At 43.0% G+C, this 7,511-nt stretch overlaps 2 non-coding genes across 2 annotated transcripts; both read left to right on the top strand.

Moving 5' to 3' along the window:
* The first annotated feature begins 386 nt into the window (after positions 1-386).
* Positions 387-468, top strand: TRNAL-AAG (transfer RNA leucine (anticodon AAG)). The gene has a single exon. It is a non-coding gene; the product is annotated as a tRNA-Leu (tRNA).
* A 6,721-nt stretch (positions 469-7,189) lies between these two features.
* TRNAT-AGU (transfer RNA threonine (anticodon AGU)) lies at positions 7,190-7,263 on the top strand. Its single transcript has one exon. It is a non-coding gene; the product is annotated as a tRNA-Thr (tRNA).
* The last annotated feature ends 248 nt before the right edge of the window (positions 7,264-7,511 follow it).

Below are 7,511 nucleotides of genomic sequence, written 5' to 3'. Positions count from 1 at the left end.
AATATTTTCGTAAGCGATCCGCGTCGTCAATTAAATTTAAATTTTCTCGAATTTTCTACATCTTAAGGCTAGAATAATTTTTTTAATTTATAAAATCTTCTCTTTTGCTATAATTTATTGTAACTGTTGAAATCGTAATACGAATACATCCTCATCTACTCATCTGTATGGTAGTTGAACCATAGTATATTAATAATTGTGGCAATAAATCACTATTTATTAATTAATTGATGTATTATCCATATACGTGTATAATATAAATATAATGTAAGCAAATATCTCTCTAGAAACTTGATAATACATAAACTTGGTAAATACTCTGAAAAAATAATTCGTGTGCACTCGGCGGCAATTCTGTAGTGTGTCGTTTGCATGCGGCGGCCAAGGGTAGCGTGGCCGAGCGGTCTAAGGCGCTGGTTTAAGGCACCAGTCTCTTCGGAGGCGTGGGTTCGAATCCCACCGCTGCCATTGTTTTTTGTTTCTTTTATTGTTCAACCTACCCTCATTCCATAAACATATTTTATTTTATTTACAAAAACACCAAACTTCAGTTTTTCGTTTTTTTTTTTAGCAACAACTTTGACCAATTCTGTCATCAGTTTTCATCATTTCGTCACACGCATAATCGATAAGAGTAATAAATGATTACATTTCTTAAAACAGCTCACATGCATGCAAGTAAACAACAATCGGGATGAGGAGAACGGAATCAGACGTTGGCAAAGTCGAGCCTGCGACACTCCTCACTTGGCTCTATAGCTCGCACGGTTCATTTTGTTTTCGATACAAGCCGCGGGGCCGTGGCTCTCGGCGATGTGGTTTGCGGTGAGCGTAATATTTCGTATCACAAGCATGATTCGAAAAGCCGCGATATTTGCCCCGTGCCTCGTGGTGGCTGATACGAGTACATATTATAATATGTGAGAAGAGCGCGGGAGCAGAACTGCTCGCTGCAGTGACGGCTACGCCTTCGAAGGTCCAATGGGTTGCGTCGGTACGCGGCTCCGTGGTTCACACCTAACAAGCCTCCATGATCACGCAGGAGGTGGCTCGTAATACCACTCAATGGCTGCTGCGGCTGTCTTTCTATACTTGCCCGCGCTTTCCTTTTACCTATATATGTATATATTCATTAACCTATATATAATGCTTTTGATTACTGTAATGTCATTTATTAGTGTACCTATACACTCGTTGAATAAATTGTACGCAAGTACAATCCACTTTGCGTTTTAAGTGTGCCGTTGCTTCAAAGCAGTGGCCTCGGCAAGCAAAAATCGTTGCGGTAAAAAGATACTTCTATACTTATTCGATGGAAAAATAGTTTACCGGGTGGATAAATTTTTAAAAGTTCCCAAGTTAATTTAAAACTTTTGACGAGTTTGACATCGATGTTGCAAACATTTCATCCGTGTAATCCATTAAAACACGCCGATGAAATGACACAGAAACTAGCTGCGTGTGTTCGATACGTGCAGGGCGCAGTGCATCCTTTTGCAATTGTACAGGAGGGTCGTCGCAAAACACCTGTTAGGTGGACAAAATTTGCCATGCTCACGGGTAAACGGACAAGTGTTAACGACGAAGAAAACAGACGATATGTACGCAGGTAACGGATGTTGGGTTACAATGTGGATACGATGTGCGTCCCGATCGGAGATCCGAGTCCGAGCTCCTGAGTACGAATGGGATCCTGTTGCGGATGTTGTCGACGGGGGCTCGCCGTGCCCGGCCCACCTTTGGGTTTTGACGGAAGATTATTCAACGCGAGCCGCGTACCACCCGAAATCCTACACTCTACTTACTTGCAAGATGGTTTGTTAAATAACCCACTGGTAAGTACATGTACACCTTGATGGTTGGGCTACATGAGACTAATACTTGTGTACGTACAACCACGTGTATACGTTGTTTTTAAGATGGGAAGGGAACAAGCATCATCAGCGGATGTACAAGTAGGTATGTGGGAAACTGATGTGGCGCGAGAGCGTGGGCATACATAACGACGCGACGTATAGGGTATCGGAAGATGATCTTGTGTATACAGCGGTGGGAAGAAAGAAGGAGAGAAAGAGCGAACGGGAAAAACTGGCTCCCGCGCGGTGTGCTGCCCTGATAGAAGTTTCATTCGAAAGATGCCACCCCGAGCCACGCCCCTGCGTAGGTACACGTAATATTATGTATGGTACTTAACGCAATACTATTCCATGTATGTATACGTAAAGAAAAATGGATCGATGTTTAACATGTCGAATGGCATTATGTTAACCCAACGCGCGGTGATTGAACACTTTTACGTGTAATAGGTGCATACTTTGCGTGTACTCACCTTAAACTTTGATCGTTTTGCGCGTCCGGAGAGATAGAGTTAGTTTTTCGTCCTGAAAAAACGATTGATCCTGTGTGTAAAAATAGTAATTCCTAGGATTACTTTTCTTAATGGGCTTCTTATTGTCAAATTATGCACTTTTTTGCAATGATAATCTGTGGGTAGACAAGTAAGAAGTGTGTATAACGTATACCTACGAATAGATAAGTAGTTAGGCATAAACTTGGAGTTTTTCTTACTTTGTGCTGACGTATACCAAGTCACACAATGGCTCGGTCGGGAGCGTGCCTGCCTATAAACCTTGAAGGCCGGGGTTCAAATCTCACTGTAGACAAAAATTTTTAAATATAACGGGGGTTTTTACTGAATGAGAATTGAGCTTCAATAAATCCAACCGTAACTGATTTATACTTATCCCACCGTTTCATCGACCGATATCCACCATAACTTATGGTAGAATAACAATATGTGGTGCCAAAAGAGCCATGCCTTATGAGCCCCTTATATAGGGGACAATAAACTTAAACCTACCGATTTATCCACTTACCCCACCGTTTCATTTACCGATAAATAGCCAACTTATGGCTAAAACACGGTATATGGTGTCAAAATAGTCATGTCTGAGGGGGCGATGAGTTACAAAAAAAAAATGTACAATACAATACTCAAGGAGAAGGTCAACGTAAAATTTTAGATTTCAGCATGAATAGACGGATTGATAAATAAATTACTTGATACAGACAAAATTGCTTGCAACAAATTGCTTGCAACCATGTCAGTAAGTCTATACTACTACTCCTACATTGCAACTCCTACACGAGTCCAAGGTGTATGTAGGCATCGGTTAGTATAGTAAATATTATACTTATGTGCGAAGAAGCGAGACTCGATGTGAAACGAAAATTATCGCGCTTACATTCCGCATACGTACTCTGTCGTAGCAGGAGAGCATGAGAGAGCGCTTGATTCTCCTCTGGACGCACGAATTCGCGCGGGTTGCCTCGCTCGGCCCCTCCTTGTAACAGAGCCGCAGAACAGTGCAGAGCAGGGGCCTGATCGCGATAGCGACTTGACGTCAAAATACGCAAAGGCGAACCAACCTACTATTGTTCAGGTTCCTTGGCCAACCGTCTCCTCCCGCTCCCTTTGCCCTAGTGAGTGCGTTTGTTAGTCGTACCATGACGTCAAATTTTTTTATCTCGATTAGACCCCCCCCCCAGTGGTACGTATATAGGATACCTATAGATATAGTTTTCGTATTATCTGCCACCTATGTTTATATAGCTGTAACATATGTGGCTCTCTTCAATGCTGGACTGACTTTTGTACGTGTATAAAGGGTATGTGATGTACTGTAATATTTCCTTGCAACAATGAGCTTTTTTCCACATGGCCGAATTCCATTTGCCTGGTCCTCTGCACTTGCGTCATTCAATGACAGTGACTTTATATTACTTGATATCGCATCAAGTAAGCCAACAAGACTCGCAACATTATTAGGCTGATGTCAAACTGAGATTACAATAACGTTGACGGAAAGAGTGATGTATAACACACTGAGGTTTATCAGATCGGCTGGAGGTCTGATTAATATTACTTCTAATGATAAGTATAGCTTCGCTCGTTTTACGCACGTACGCGGCCATTGATTTTATACACGTTCCCCCTAACTTTTAATCACTTTGGCGCGATAAGCAACTTCTTGGCCACCACGTGCCCCATTATGCTAGCCTGATGCTAAACACCGGCTGATTGAGTCTAAATGATTACGGTGTGTTAATCATTAACACGTACGTAAGTTATGCAGTAAACGTTATCCGCAAGCTGCTCATTTAGATGACGTCAACAAAGTCCTCTCTCTCTCTCTCTATAGCTTCAAAAAAAAAAAAAAAAGTTGTGAGCTGTTGTTTCGAGGCTACAAGATCAGGGATAATGGTTGCCATGCCCCGAGCTTCAATTGCAATTGGCTCTTCGATCATTGCCAACTACTTACATAGGCACCAATGATTGTTCATCGTATGCGTCTCGTGTAATCCACAATGAGATTTTTCCGATAAATCGCGCCAATGAGCAATAGAGATGAATAGTGCTGTAATAGTAGACAGTGAATTGAAAAATCCTCAAATGGCGTAAGTTGACTCATTCATGGGCTTGTACCTAATACTCGCATCTTTGCGAGCCTCGCAGGTATAGGTATACGAGTACTCATATTTTATATATGATAAGTACGTACAGAAAGAATATACTGCAGGTGCGCTGACAGTTGCTACATTTTCATGTAACAAGTATATATATGGATACGTAAAGTACTTATATGGTGCCGAGCAGTTGAACCAAATTTTGGGCTTGCGGTGAATAAGTATACCTACAACTTACCTCGTGCACACATCATTATAAGTACTTTTCAGCCCTCTTTCGTTCAAATTTTCATACCCTGCAGCAGGGTGCGAGAATGGACATAATCAAGAATTTAAGCGTTCGGAGAGCAGGCGAGCAGAAGGCCCCGGGAGCTTGCAAACGCGAGCCTACACACGGCCGAGTCGCGAACACGAGTGGACGACCTCCCGGGGCTTTCTGTTCGCCGCGGCTCGGAAAGACACAATTTTGAGGAAGAGCCGCGCGGGCCCCGAGACCGGGCTGACGTCGAGCCGGTGGATTGGTCCGGTCGGACCCTATCTAGCTCTCATTGGTCCACCGACACCACCGCCGGCACCAAATTTCGGCAGGACCACCCGTTTTGCGGGTCCAAACAGCTCGGCCGCCGCCTGATTCTAATACGCGTCTTTGTTGCCTATCGCGTACACCCGAGCACCTTTGAGCGCGTGCCACCGCCCCTTTGCCCCCTGGGAGCCCGTCCCACGCCGCGGGGACAGTGACACCGTTTTTCCCGAAAAATGACGGAACTGCCGGCCAAGCCGACACTCCGAGGACACCGCTCCGGCCCGCCCTATTCAACGTGGGAACGTATATAGGTGCGCCGCGTTTTGCCACGACGCGCGTGCGGCTCGCCGGTTATATACACGACTGGCCATCGTCGGACTGCAGGCTTTCCCCTAAAATTCACCGATGACGCGGAGGCTAACCTCGTGCCGAAGGTGGGGGATCCGTGGCGCGGCGACGCATGCGTTCCTGTTGAAAAAGTTCCTCGCGACCGAGCGCGGACGCGCCGACGTCGCGTCCGAGTCAGCTCCGGGTTTTCGTGCGCCCCTGATACGAGGAGGGGCTTGTTGGGACAACCCGCGCGAAACTCGCTCGGCTCTCGGAGCGCGACTGGCTTTTCGGGGCTGATGCTCGCCTGGTGCCCGCGAGCTCGCATGCGGGATGTGGGCACGCACTCGCTGCTGCAATGAGTGTATATTTTGTGCACAACACCCATGGCGTTGTCACAACATAACGTTATCATCAGTATTTACCACCTGCGAAAGTGAAGATGATAAATAAAAATTACGTGAATCAGTGGAATTTACTTATCCCCGCTGTTTGTTCGCTTGTGACTTGCGTAATTGTTATTCGACGATTATCACAGGAACAAATTTTTCAAGTAATCTACATGAATAAACTGCACTTCCATAGCCATCATGGGCGTGGCCGTTTTTTGTATCAATAGCTGTATACCCTTATCAAGCTGCGAGTCTTCGTACCGTGTAAAGATAAAGTTAGGCTGACAGTCAGGGACTGACCAAGTGAAGCATTACAAGCTTTATTTGAGATATCCTTGTTTCTGCTCGGGTTGTCCATGTCCAACTCTTAAAGTAACAAAATTTAACAACTGAAATTGTCCAAATTTTGATAAGACTTATGTATAAAATAATAAATTCACGCCTTATCACGTTGTTGATTAATTTCCAGGGTTCATGAGACTCTGTGTATCTCGTCAATTTCAGTATTGGGATACACGAATGCGTGGTTGGTCTACCATCAATTTACGAGAATAGCAAGTTGATAAGGTCGAAACGAATGGCGTTAGAGATTTGGATTGATTAGATCACTACCTCAGTAAAAGTTTAAGTAAAAGTTGTTTTAAAATCGACACTAAATTGTACTTGCACATCAGTGCATCAAAACAGCTCCGGTGGCGCAATGGTAGCGCGCACGACTTCAGGACAAAAGGTTGAGGATCAAATCCAAAGGCGTACACTGTTGTTTGAGACATTTACCTATTCCTTCAGAACCCAAGTATCTCTTACGTGTTAATCTTATCTTAAGATTTTCATTAGCAATGAGTAAGAATTTTCTTTTACATGAAGTCTTACGATATCAAAGTATGTACTTAGAAGCAATTTCACCGTAACCCATTTAAGGATCCATTATTCTTCTTATAGAGTCGGCACGAAATCATACATAAGCATCGAAAAATGTTAAAAATTAATGGTAGAATTTTATGTTACAATTAAATGAACTTTGTAATTGTGACTGAAATCTATCTTAATTTTTTATCCTCGTTGTATTAATAAGACTCCTAATTTATACTATTCATTGATTATACTTGTAAGGGCCTAAGGCTCTCATAAACATTGAAAAATTTCAATTTCTGAATAGCAGAGCTGCAATTCTACCATGCCAGTGTCAGCGTAACTAGTTACCGACAGTACCTACCGACGTTGTCCCTAGGTATGCCATACCTCTGACTGTTCACTTGCTTCTCGAGGATCCGAGTTCTCAAAAGAAGAATTAAAGAGAGTTGGTATATCTGTCTCCCTTCTGACTTTTTCACTACAATAATTGTAACCTACGAACATTGTATTTAAATAAGTTATACAAGTTACAGAATTATTGTTGAACGAATTACTCCCATGTGTTAGTAGTGCCTAAAACTTATAGTCATGTACAAGGAAGCATAGGAACGGGGCCAGAAATATCGGCGCCGTGGCTTAGTTGGTTAAAGCGCCTGTCTAGTAAACAGGAGATCGGGGGTTCGAATCCCCCCGGGGCCTCACAATAAATTTTTTTTTTTGCAAAAAAATCTTACTAAGTACATCTTCATCGATGATAAAGTGGGCCTTGATTAATTTTTTTATCCAAATACTTGGATAGACTAACGGAAGGTTTGTAGATTGAGTTACTACTATGCAGATTTGTTTTAATTGATTAAAGTATTGTGGTCAAAATGTTTCGAATCAAGAATAACTGATTGATTTTTTTAAAGTGTTTGTTGATAAAATTAGCTACATCTTCAGTTGAG

This window comes from Copidosoma floridanum, unplaced genomic scaffold (assembly GCF_036245765.1).
Source record: "Copidosoma floridanum isolate Cflo_tuat_1 unplaced genomic scaffold, Cflo_Japanese_pri ptg000009l, whole genome shotgun sequence".
Lineage (NCBI taxonomy): Eukaryota > Metazoa > Arthropoda > Insecta > Hymenoptera > Encyrtidae > Copidosoma > Copidosoma floridanum.
The sequence above is the reverse complement of the archived record's forward strand: the minus strand, read 5'-3'. Positions and strand labels throughout refer to the sequence as shown.